Genomic DNA, 13,699 nt, shown 5'->3' on the forward strand with positions numbered 1-13,699 from the left:
TCCTAGGCTCTGTGGTTTAGACCACAGCGCCAGCCGTGCCCCTTTCTGCTTTAACCTTGCTTTATTCCCTATGTTTTATTCTGTTTAATCAGTTCTGATGCTTTGTGCCTCCTGACCTTGCTATGGTTGCCAGTGGTTGCCATATTCGGAGCCAGGAAGGAATTTCCCTGTAGACAATTGGCCAGTCTAGAGGTTTGGCCTTCCCCGTAGCAAAACGGCACAACGTTTGCCTGTTCAGGCATTGGGTGGAATCCTAGTCTTGAAGCTTTTGGGAGAAGTGATACATCACCCTGTCCTGAACCAGCAGCGTATTCACTTCTTCTTAGTGGAAGTCTCTGTCCCAAAGCCAAGCGTCGGTCAGATGGACAAAGAGCTTCGAGCAGTGGCCTTGGGACAGCCACCTCAGTAGATAAGCATCCTGGGGAGGCCATAATTGTTGGCACAACCCTCTAGCAGGAGGCCAAAATGGATATACACCAAATGCCTGAGCCATCATTCCACCTACATCTGTAATCAACAAAGTTGTGCCCATTTTTAAAAAATCCAAATCGTTGTCTGCTTGAGTTTCTTTTATCACACCTCACTTTAGTCACTGCTAGGGGAGGATGGCACTGGGACTGGGACAGCAAGTGTATAGATTAGGCAAAATTGTAATAATAATAATAATAATAATAATAATAATAATAATAATAATAATAATAATAATAATAATAATAATGTGCACATTGGGAGAAATTTGCACTAACATGCTGGTGAATTTTCATGTGGATTTTTTTTTAAAAAAATGGCAAACTGATGTAGAAATCTGGGAACTAAATTTAAGATTATGAAAATTAGAAAATGAGAGAAGCCAAAGCTGACAGATTTGCCCATGAAAAGGAGGTTTCAACCCTTTCCTCCCATAGTTTCCTCACTGAAAATTACCTTCAAAAGTTATAAAGATTATAAGGAACATAAGAAATTGTATTTCTGGTGGTATTTCTGATAGGAGCAGGTGGTTGACTACCTTGGAAGGTGGCGGACTCTTGGGGTCAGTTCCAACCCTACAGTTTGATTATTCTATGAAATGATTCTATGGAAGTTTAATATGAAAATGCAATTGCAAATATTGCACTTGATGACAGAAGTACCAAGTATTTAACTGGCATCTACCAGTGAAGCAGTTTACACAAGGTCAAATTCAGTGGGCAACAGGATGGTCTGGTGAAAAAGTGGATAGGACTCCAGCATCTTTTGTGTAAAAAAGGGAATTTCAACAGGAGCAGCTTGTCACCTCACCGTATTATTGCGGGAAAAGATGAGGGATTGTTTGCAAGAAAACACTGTGACCAGCAAGCCTGATAATTGCACCAAACCAGTTGATACTGAACCACCTAACCTCAGAGACAACAGTCAAACATTAGGATTTTGTTTCCAGATGGAGAAAGATGTTAAGTATGGGATTCTGCCACTTTGTACAGTTCATCAAACACCTGACATTTATGCTGGGGATTCATTGTTGATCCTCAAAAAGAATTAGAACTTGGCATCTTTTCAGCAGAATCCCCTCGTGCTCCCATGTCACAGTCTTGTTTATTTCAGCCTCAGCTAGAACACAATGAACTGAATTCATCGGGGCCACCATTACATGGTTTAAAAAGGCTGTTTGAACAGTTATTCTAAAACCATGTAATCCGGCCCTGATGAATTCTGAACTGAACAGCTTCCAAGTTCTGCAAGAAAGGCAACCAAAAATATTGTGGGAAGAATCTATCATGCATGCCAAAGTAAATTGTGCAAAGTTTCTTGGTTTGACTTAGAGGTGGCAGCAAAGTCTGCAAATGCAAAGGGATGCGTATGTGTTTCTAACAAACTTTTAGCTGTTTCCCAGCTGCAGATCAGCAGGGATGGCACAGAGGACTCAGTTCTGAAGGCTACAGCAGGAACAAGGGGCCACCTGGATAGCCCCACACAGCTGGAGGCCCAGCTGCTACCTTGGTTGCGTCTAGAGACGGATGCATCTGTCAACCTCTGTGTCTCTCTCTCTCTCATTGGTCCTGTCTTATGTTCCATTCTTCACAGTTCCACATCAGCTTGTGAACATTTTCCTTTTTTAAAAAAAAGTTCTCGTGAAAATTCATCAGCATTTTAGCATGAACTTCTACAGATATACACGCATCTGCACGCATAATTCATGCATTACTGCATGCTATTTTCCATTTAGATACACACATTTCTTACACACAGTATACACATTATTTTTACACACAGTATTTGGCTAGAGAACTGCCTAGCAAAAATGGGGAAGGTGAGCATTTTGAAGGACAGCTCCACTTCAGTTGCATGTACTGTTTCAGGAGGTGTGGATTGGGAAGTGTTGCATGAAAATTTCTGCTTGATCCCTAACTGCACTATGAACCTGCAACAGAAAACATAGCTTTGCTGTTGCCCGAAGCCGTTGAGCTATGGATCAAGCTTTCCCTTCCAGTGGGGGAAAATAGACAACAGAATTTTTGTAACCAGAATTTTTTAAAAAATAAAATCTTGCCGTGCAAGTCACACAGGTTCCTACAGGTAAACTAAAGAAAGGGGGAGTGACTGTCTAGGAGTCCACAGGAGGACTGATGGCCCAATACACTTCTCCCAATGGCAGCCTGTGTGGGGTCGTGCACCAATCCATGTTGGGGATGATTCCCCAGCACAAGATTGACCTCACCAGGTTCCTATCAGGTAGCAGGTGGGCTGCCTGATGCTGGATACATGCCCAGTACCTTAGCCAAACCTACACTTTCCTGTAATCAATAAAGTTGTGACCTAATTCAACCCAATGCCAGTCTCCCGTTTCCATTCTTTAGGCCCTCCCCGCACCAACCGCGACCATGGTGTGTCTGTGACAGCAGAAGTTAAACTGGAACACCCACATTTCTGTAAGCGGAATTATAAAATAAAATAAAATCTTGCCATGCAAGTCATAGAGGTTCCTACAGGTAAACTGGAAGGTGACAGAAAACTATTCGATCCAACCAGGTGACAGAAACAAACCTTTCTATATCATTATGCCAAACAGCCTTAAGAGGGAATAATTTTTGAGAGAGGTACTTGACAGACATGTCAAATTCAATAATTATTTCACTGTGGATCGTCATCTAATCCAGCAATAGGTACAATGTGTCCCTCCAAGAGCTCCCATCATCCCAGGGCCACTCGCTGTATTGCCTGAGGTTGGTATGTGCTGAGATCCAACAACCTATTGAGGGCATCCTTGGTTTGACTCAAAATCACAGAAAGGAAAAGAGAGAGGATGATTTGGTACAATGGAACGCCTGGCTATTTAGCTGTTGTACCACAGCGGGAGGAGGGGGAACAGTATGTCTAGGCTCTTGCATACAGTTCACATACGCATCAACACCCCTTTTCAATAAATCGCATACGCATGTATGAGCTGCCTCTTTCGAGACGTGTTAGCCGCAATCCAGCACAGAGTTACACAATCTTAAAATCAATGAGTTTGAGCACACAGAACTCTGCGCTGACTTTGAGTTTATTGATGTGAAGTGATGGGAAAGCTCAGCCTGCGCATTTGATCTCTGATGCCAGTTTCCCTGTCCAAAGTCGTCATCTGTATTTCCCGTCTTTCGTAGGCGAACTTGCTCTAATGCACCGCATTTTGCTGCCCGTATATTTATTATGTTGGCTTCTTGCGTTGGCTCTCAAATGAAACAATCCCCCTCCGACGCCGCAAAGTTGACAGTGACGCAAATGCAATTACAACGTGGCTGTATTACCACAAGCACAAGCTTTCTTTGATGATTCCATTAGCAAAAGATGCTGAACTCCCACCCTTTCCCCTGTCTTAATTGGAAGTTGTGCTAATGTGTTGAATATATTTTATGAATTTTGCTGTCTTGATTAGCAAGAATGGCCCGATCACTATAGTTTTTGCCTGGGAGACTAATGGGTTGTTGGGGGCTTCTCGGAAGAACATTAATGTTCTTTAATGACTGGGGATGTTTTCCTTAATGGCCTAGAAATCTCTCTCCCCTGTCTTCAGAATGTGACACTGATCAGAGGTTCTGGGAAATTCAAACAAGCAGCTTGTGGTGAGTTCGAATCTAGAGGAAGAAGAGTGTGTCAGTCAGTTCACATCCGTACCATACTTTTAAAGCATTATTATACCACTTTAACAGTCATGGGAAATCCTGGGATCTGTAGTTTGTTAAGGGTGCCGGAAATTCTTGTTCCCAGGGAGATAATGTGCTTTAAGGTTACCAGGAGAAAAGTTTCCTGTTTTCTTCAGCCTTTAATGATATTTAATGGCTTTTAGATTCTTCACTTCTTTGTTTTCATCTGCTATCTTTAGGGTTTTAAAATGGTTTGTTGATTGTTTATTATGCATATGGTTGCAGCTAGCCACCATATGACCTTGCTGTGAAGGCGGGATGTAAATTCAAGCGACAAATATATCAAGAGCAAACCCAGTCTGCATTGCTGAAAATCATTCAAATCAGATTTGAATTAAAGTTCCCTTGGTCCCTCTGTGCATTGAATCTACGACGTATTTTGCCCAACACTGCAGAGACCTTTAGAAAATGGCAACCCGTCTAATATAATATGAAAAATATTTTGAGGGTTGCAATCTATAAAGCATTTTCCTGGGCTCTGTATACACAAAATGACTCTCCGAGGTGATAAGTTGCCATATAAAACAGTATAATATAATCGGGCAAGGAAATTCGATAAATCATCTAACCCTGGCGTAGAAGCAGAGGCCTAAGTCTCCCTCCCCACGTACGATTCTGTACACAGAGAAGGGGGAGAAATGGCCACAAGCTGCTTTCAAATATTCTGTACATTGCAGTGATTCATAAGTAATGCTATGTGATAAAAATCGCCTTCCAGCAGAAGTGTAATGAGACGGACGAGCCGCTACTGTCAGCCCAGCACATTTTCCTATGCATTATTTTAACCATCTAATACGCCTGGGTAAATCTGAAAAGGTATCGAGATGATTTTGCATTTCTTAAAAGCAGTTTACTGCTAAATAAAACATGTCAGTCAGTTGCTGCTTAATGCTGCATGGATATGCAAAGCTTCGTATATGAGTGATGCCAGCTCGCTGCTGAAAAAAATAGCACCTCAAACTAGTGATGAGAAACCTATCTTAGATGGGTGGAGCAGGGACCAGAGGTTGTGGGTCAGTTGGACTGGGCTATGTCTTAAAAACCTTTGCTATCCTGTGCGTATTAAGAGATCAGCCCAACTGTAGCTGTGTCATTCTTCCTCCAGTAAGGGTTTCCATCACAACCAAGCATTTCAATTTCTAAAGAAACTCCTCATTAAGGAATGTCCAGATTCATAAAAGAAGTTCAATCGTGCATCACAGTGGTGTAGTGTGGTTTGCCAGTGCCCAGGGCGGTGCAGAAGGAGGTGAGGTGAGAGAGAGAGGGGGGGGGAATGGACAGAGTACGCATGTACGTTCAACTGCCTTACAGTGTCAGTGTTCGCGTCACCCAGGAGATCACAGCTGCAGAGATAAGAAAAGAACAGTTTTTCCTTTGTCTAAAGAGGTCACTTCCTGGTTCACATGGAGAAGCCATTTTCAATGAAGCCCAGCAATGGAGGTGTGCAGCTGTATTGAGGCAGCACCAGGTGTTGAAATCTTGTGCCCGGGGCAACCATCTGTGTAGGTCCACACTATGCCACTGGTGCATCAACCAACCACATACCTGAATGTTCATTAGTATTTGTGTGTTAAATCTTCCAAAACAGAATAGTGAGGGTGCTGAGAGGATCGCCTCTCCCATATAAACTATCCCAGACTCTGTGTTCATCATCTGGGGCCCTTCTTCATGTGCCTCCTCCACATGAGATCCAGAGAGTGGCATAGTGGCCTTCTCCGTAGTGGATCCCCATTTGTAGAACACTCTCCCCGGGGAGGTTCACCTGCAGCATTCATTATAGATTTTCAGGCACCAGGTGAAAATGTTCCTCTTCAATGAGGCCTTCAGCTGATTAATATTCTACTGCCATTTAAATGTGTGTGGGTTATGGTTTTGCTGTTTTGTTTTTAATTATTTACTTGTTTTTAGCCTATATTTTATTCTGTGAGCCAACCCAAGATCTTATGCTGAAGGGCAGTATATAAATCGAATAAATAAAGCTATAATTAAATAGAATAAATGCTGACTAACAAACTAAATCAACAACAAATGTTAGAAAAATATACACAATGTGAGAAAGATACACAGTGGTACCTCGCAAGACGAATGCCTCGCAAGACAAAAAACTCGCTAGACGAAAGGTTTTTTCGTCCGCGATTTGCCTCGCAAGACGAATTTCCCTATGGGCTTGCTTTGCAAGACGAAAACATCTTGCGACTTTGTTAAGCCGTTTAAACCGTGCTTCGCAAGACGAAAAATTCGCTAGGCGGCAAAACTCGCGGAACGAATTAATTTCGTCTTGCGAGGCACCACTGTAATCCGCTGGTCAGTGAATAGCGTTTGGATAGCCCTTAAGTGGGAAGCTTCCCTCCAAACGTATTTATCAAAATGTCCCACAACAAGGCAAGGCCTGAAGGAACCTCTCTCAGCATTGTACTGGCAATAGCCCACTATTGTGATATCTCCATCTCTATATAAGGGAAAGTAGTGGAGTCAGCCTTGCTTAGGATGCTGGACTGTTTAGTGTGTCTCTGTGTGTGTTTTAATTGCAGGAAACATGAACTCAAGTGGTGGAGACGATGATTGCATGGCTTCCAGATGGAATGAGGGAGGGATGGAGGGAAACTCTGGGGAAAACAAAAATAGGCTTGGTGTTCAAAAGAGCAGTGACGTCACAGACACCATCCAATAGCTGCCCATGACATCAGCCGCAATCCACATAGAAAAACATGGTGCCATCATTGGCCTTGCTGGAGCAATAATGGCTGGCTCCCAGAAACCACAGTGAGCAATTTGAATGCTGAGAAACAGTGATTTACAGATAATGAGAACACTTGCTGGGCTACCTCATCTGTGTCAATTAGTTATGTCTGTGCCGTCCACCCAGGAAAACACAGTGTCTGGAAAAATCCAGAGGAGTCAGCAAGCTTGGAAACAAACAGAAAGAAAAAGAAAGAAAGAAAGAAAGAAAGAAAGAAAGAAAGAAAGAAAGAAAGAAAGAAAGACTAGTTTTTTCCTCACACAAAGCATCCCAACTTGAGAAATGTGTAGCATGGTTAGTCTAATGTAGAACGAGTAGTACAAATCATGGGCTGCCTCCTTAAAAAAAAGAAATTAAGTTAAGTGTGATTATTTCCCCCTGAAATCCATGGGATATAAAGTTGACAATGAGACACTTAAAAGGGGGTGTTCCCATGTTGCGTTCAATGAGTGTACAGTCTGGATGTCTGTATACGCAGCAGTTGAACTGCCCATTTGTACAGCTGTTTACACATAAAATTCAATGAGTGTACCTCATCCAATAGCTGGGCAGCACAAGTGAACACTGTTTTTTCACAAAAACGCCTGTACCAGTACTCAGTGAACAGTCACAATGAATTCAGCGAGAATTATTACTTTGGTCTCTCGTACACTCCGAGGCTAAATAAATGCTGACAGAGGAACATCAACGGTAGTAGTGGTGGGAATGATGGAACCATAAGCATCTTCACTAAACTATCAATATGTATACTTTCTGCAGAGTGTAGTGCAAAAGCATTTCAAAATAGTTGGGCTTCTTTACATTTTAACAATATGGGACGTCCTCCCCTCAGAGGAGCTGAACTGGTTCCTTCCGTGCTGTCCTTCCGCTGGCAGGTTAAGACTTTCCACAGGCTTTGAGGAATTGAAGGGCTGTAAATTTGGTGCATTTTAAACAGATTTTATATACAGTGGTACCTCAGGTTACATACGCTTCAGGTTACATACACTTCAGGTTACAGACTCTGCTAACCCAGAAATATTACCTCGGGTTAAGAACTTTGCTTTAGGATGAGAACAGAAATCGTGCTCCGATGGCGTGGCAGCAGCAGGAGGCCCCATTAGCTAAAGTGGTGCTTCAGGTTAAGAACAGTTTCAGGTTAAGAACAGACCTCCGGAATGAATTAAGTACTTAACCCGAGGTACCACTGTATGTATATAGTTTTAATTCTATCAATGTTTTTAATTGTATTTCAGTTGTTTATTTTCCTATGCTTTTAATGGTTCTTGTTTTTATCGATGAGCCACCATGATTCTAGTCAGGGGGAAAGGCAGGGTATAAATAAATATATAATAATAATGTTATATTAAAAAACATCCTACTTAATCCGATGTCTATGGGTGTGGGTGGGTGTGAAGGGCACCAGATTCAAAACTCACGCCACAATAAACCAGTTTGCCACCACTAAGCTGCTGCTACAGGACGCTTTTTTGCCATTTTGAAAGGCTGTGCTTTGTGAAACCATTTGCCAGGGAGCTAAGCAACATTTTTAGCTGCTCTGGAACTTATGCAGGTGAAGCCTTTTTGACACTTATGATGTCTGTGTTGGTAAGGCAGTCAGGAAAAGATAGATGACTGAAAACGGGGGCGCACACCACGGAGGTCAAAATGAGCAGGAAAAGAGATGGAATAACAATGGAAAGGCCTGAGAACTGTGGGGAGAAGCTTGATACCCTCCTGTGACAATCCCTCAGTGTTGAACTGAATGCAATCAGGAAGAACAGGGCATGGCACAATGAAGGCTGAGGCGACAAAGCCCATTATCTTCCTTAAAAATAACTTATGCTAACTAACCCCACTTTTTTAAATGCCTTTTTTTTCAATAGCTCATTAACTTTTAACTTTGAAGAATCCCCGTCACAAAAACAAAACCTCTCTCTCTCTCTCTCTCTCTCTCTCTCTCTCTCTCTCTCTCTCTCTTTTCTTTCCCTGATTATTCAATTATGTTCCTTGTGTTGGATTGCCGCATCTCTTCGTAAAGATAGCAGAGGGCAATGTATAGCAGGGAAATGGCCTGAAAACATTACAGTTGCCAATTAATTCTATTATTAAATGCTAAGAAAGGGGATTGGGGGGGGGAATAAGTGCCTGCCAGCTGTGGCTTTATTCTGTTGCTTTCTCAGAACTAATAAACAGGAAGGCTTTGGAAATATTTCTCTCTTGCAACAGCCAACCCCACACCCCCAATATCACAAGCTTTTGTTTCATGCTGAACTAAAATTACTTTCCGAAGGTGACCTGGATGGAAAACATAATGGCACCAGCAGTGGTCCTCGAATTAGCTACACCCTTTCCAAGCTAAAGCATACGTTCTTTAGTGGGGGGGGGGACGACACTCTGAGGTACACAGGGCATTTATTTCCTTGACATTTAGAAACAGAGCCTATGAAAGGGTTCACAGGCATCTCAAATGTGTGGCCAATGTCTCAGCACCGGCATTCTGCTGCTTAAGTTCTTAATAGGAATGGTGTTGTGTGTTCTATTCACTGTGATTCAAGATTCCTGCTGAAATAAAGCGCTCCGTGTTTGCCACCGCAATACCTGTGAAAATCTCTTTGCAGCATCCATGCTGATGTGTGTGGGTGTTGCTATTTAGTCAGAATTTTTCTCGGGTTGATAGGATACCAATATCTCTGCTTATTGGAAAGAGGTTCTCATCTGAAGTCCCTCCTCCCCCTCAGTAACAAATCTTTCTCTCTCTCTCTCTCTCTCTCTCTCTCTCTCTCACACACACACACACACACACACAACCAGCAGCATTTACACCTCAAAAAGCCAGAGTCTATAAAACTGCTATGAGACAAAGGACATGCTCACTCAACTGGTTTCAATCCAGTTTACCCATCATGCTTCATGAGTAGGAGCTTCAAGTCCTGTAAGACCTCTGGTGTAGAATTAAAATCACCTTCACAAAACCACAACTCACAAGGATCTTTAGAAATCCCCAAAGGGAGGGAAAAGAAAATTGTTTCAAATCAGATGTGCTGTAGATCTACTCTACAAAAGCTGCGTGGGTTTCCCGTTGGATGGAAAAAAAGGGGGCAGGAGAACAAGGAGGTAGAGGTTGTAAAGAAAGGGGGACATTGGCCCTAAACAGACCCATGGAATGCTCTGAAGGTACATGGTACAATGTCCTTGCACCTTTCAAGGATCCAACCATTGCTAGCCGGGGCTGATGAGCGCTAGAGTCCGACAGCACCTAGAGCGCCACAAGTGAAAGAGGAAAGGAAGTGGAATGGTTAAAAGATGGCCTGAAAAGAAGTGATATAGGATCCCGTATCAGTCTAAGAGGTTGTGTGAGAAGGGTCATTGCTAAAACTTAGATTAGGCTTCAGCCTAAATAAATAAAAGAGGCGATCGTTTTAGCAATTAAGCTCACAGGCTGCTCTTTCACTTTCCTCGAGTCTGTAAGATGGAAACAAATGGCCTTTGTTCACCATTGAAGGAAATGAATATAATAATGGAGTTATTTGCTGACAGTCAATTATCTCTGTTCAGTTGCTGTTGGGCCTGTGTTGGTGATGGCTGTGTCACAGAAGAATACATATTCTTGCATGTCACCCCAATCTCCAAGCGGTGCAAGATTCCAGGGGTTCCAGGCTTTGTGTTTCCTTTTGGAAATGAAGCACAGTGGGGAATATGGTTTCTTTATGATAAAGAACTACACAATTTTTAGAAGACATTTGAAGGCAGCCCTGTAATGGGAAGTTTTTAATGTTTGACATTTTATTATGTTTGTAGATGTGCTGGAAGCCGCCTAGATGGCCGGGGTATAACTAATAATGTTATTTTATTTTATTAACATATGCGTGAGGTTTCTGTTTTTCTGCCTCATTCTCAGCTCATCTGAAAACTTCTTAAGAATTTCAGTCAGTATGTGAGGTTTTGCTGTAATCGTGTGAGGTGGTCAAGGGGGGAGTATACATTTTTCTTTCAAATAAACATTTCTCTAGTACTCTGCAGTCTCCTTGGCTGCCCACAGTTCCTGATATGAAAAAGCCTGTGGGAAGAGTTATCTTGTGATGGCTTCTTCTGGGCTTGGATTGAAACATAGGAATCTGGAAAGGCTACAAAGTGAAGACTGCCAGTGAGATGATTTGCAGAATGAAAGGACCCACAAATACCCACTTGGGCACTTCAGAGGTGAAGTAAGGGCAGCAGGCTTTTTGCCCCTCAGCCATGAGAATTTTGCAAATATTTTCTCCTTTGGTAACTTCAAATGCAATTTCTTTACTCATTAATTGATGGGGGGGCGGTCTGCAGGGGAGAGAATGTAGGAGAAATTTTGCACTCAGATGAAGTAACGAAAATAAGATTGTATATGAAAATAAGAATGCTAAACATCTAAAACTAATTCACGCTGACACCTTTTTCTCCTTCAGAGCTTCAGATGTAGAAGTTAGCCAGTGAATATGACCAGGGATATACTACTACTACTACTACTACTACTACTACTACTACTACTATTATTATTAATTCTTTTATGTTTATATCCTATCTTCCAAAATAGAAATAATGCATATTTTCCCCAGGTAGCCTCATCCCAGCACTAACCAGGCCGAGATCTGCTTCAGCGAATGGGTGGTCTCACGTGCCTTCAACCCATACCATAACATGCGGATTCTATGGAAGGCAGACCAGGATTAACAATTTTACAGATTTCATTTATGAGAGAATACAAGATGAATATCACACAAAGTTTGTTGGAGAGCATTACTTCAAATTTGTCTGGATATGTCTGTTTTCTTCTCATCCTTTTCCTAAGTTTCCAAAGCAGAAGATATCATCTCCTCCATCAATGCCTAGCCTGAGAAGCCTGTCCTCTCCCAGAACCAGTAAGTGGTTTAACTGACAAACCCCCAACATCCAGCCCTCTATTAGACCCCCTTACCTGTAGTCTTCCTTTCAGCAAGCAATTCCGTCCCCCGCCTCACACTGCTGAACACACCTTGTATAGGATTGTCAGTAATCGAAAGGAGCAGCACGCCAGTTAACCCCTACTATATAGACGATGCGAAAACTGAAATGATTTAGGAGAAAGGAAACCATATCTGAAATACCATCAACAGGATAAAATCTATGATAAAATGCCCTCAAAATGTCTTTGGAGCTCTCCTTCCCCCCCCCTTCCCTGCCATATATTTAGTACTTCCTTTCTGGCCAAGCACCTGTCAAATTCCAGTTGTAGTTTGATTATAATTATGAGCAGGAGCTAATACACTTTTAATTAACTGAGCCTCTTCCTTTTAAACTCGCATGCAGCCCCTTCTTCCACTGAGATAACCCACCAAATTGGATTGTTGCAGAGGCATGAAATTCCCTAAAAGATAAGTGTTGAGATATAAAACAGCAAAGACTCTAAAAAAAGAGAGTAATATATTCAAATTTATTCCCATGCAGTTAATTAATAATTCTAATTTTGTTTGAGCGGTGTATCTTGGAAAATGTGCCATTTGAATAATTTTTCAGTGGTCTCCGATAACAGTTGCTATCTACATCTCTCTGTACATGAACGGCAAAGAAAACCAAAGAAATGCTATTTTGGGGGCATTGTCTTTTTTATTAATCTCTGATCATTCTGTTGATATCAAGAAGAGTCCCTGTGAACTGTCACAGAAATTCAGCTTTTAAAACTGCCGTTTTATGAACACTTACTTTCTTGTGGAACTTATTTCCATAAAAGCTAACGGGACTTGCTTCCAGATAACAGTGGTCGGATTATGTTGGTATCATAGGAACCTGAATAACGTTCTCAGAGTAAGGGGGCTGCTGTAACCTTTGTCATGTAAATCGAGCCCACCCTCAGCATAATGATGTAAAACAGAAAGGAAGGAGCTGTAGCTCAGTGGTATAGCATCAGCTATTATTATTATTATTATTATTATTATTATTATTATTATTATTATTATTAAATTTATATACCGCCCTATACCCACAGGTCTCAAACGACCTTGACAGATTAGAGAACTGGGCAAAAACAAACAAGATGAATTTTAACAGGGAGAAATGTAAAGTATTGCACTTGGGCAAAAAAAAAGAGAGGCACAAATACAAGATGGGTGACACCTGGCTTGAGAGCAGTACATGTGAAAAGGATCTAGGAGTCTTGGTTGACCACAAACTTGACATGAGCCAACAGTGTGACGCGGCAGCTAAAAAAGCCAATGCAATTCTGGGCTGCATCAATAGGAGTATAGCATCTAGATCAAGGGAAGTAATAGTGCCACTGTATTCTGCTCTGGTCAGACCACACCTGGAGTACTGTGTCCAGTTCTGGGCACCACAATTCAAGAAGGACACTGACAAACTGGAACGTGTCCAGAGGAGGGCAACCAAAATGGTCAAAGGCCTGGAAACGATGCCTTATGAGGAACGGCTAAGGGAGCTGGGCATGTTTAGCCTGGAGAAGAGGAGGTTAAGGGGTGATATGATAGCCATGTTCAAATATATAAAAGGATGTCACATAGAGGAGGGAGAAAGGTTGTTTTCTGCTGCTCCAGAGAAGCGGACACGGAGCAATGGATCCAAACTACAAGAAAGAAGATTCCACCTAAACATTAGGAAGAACTTCCTGACAGTAAGAGCTGTTCGACAGTGGAATTTGCTGCCAAGGAGTGTGGTGGAGTCTCCTACTTTGGAGGTCTTTAAGCAGAGGCCTTACAACCATATGTCAGGAGTGCTCTGATGGTGTTTCCTGCTTGGCAGGGGGTTGGACTCGATGGCCCTTGTGGTCTCTTCCAACTCTATGATTCTATGATTC

The sequence above is a fragment of the Podarcis bocagei genome (genome assembly GCF_964188305.1).
Source record: "Podarcis bocagei genome assembly, chromosome: 3".
NCBI lineage: Eukaryota > Metazoa > Chordata > Lepidosauria > Squamata > Lacertidae > Podarcis > Podarcis bocagei.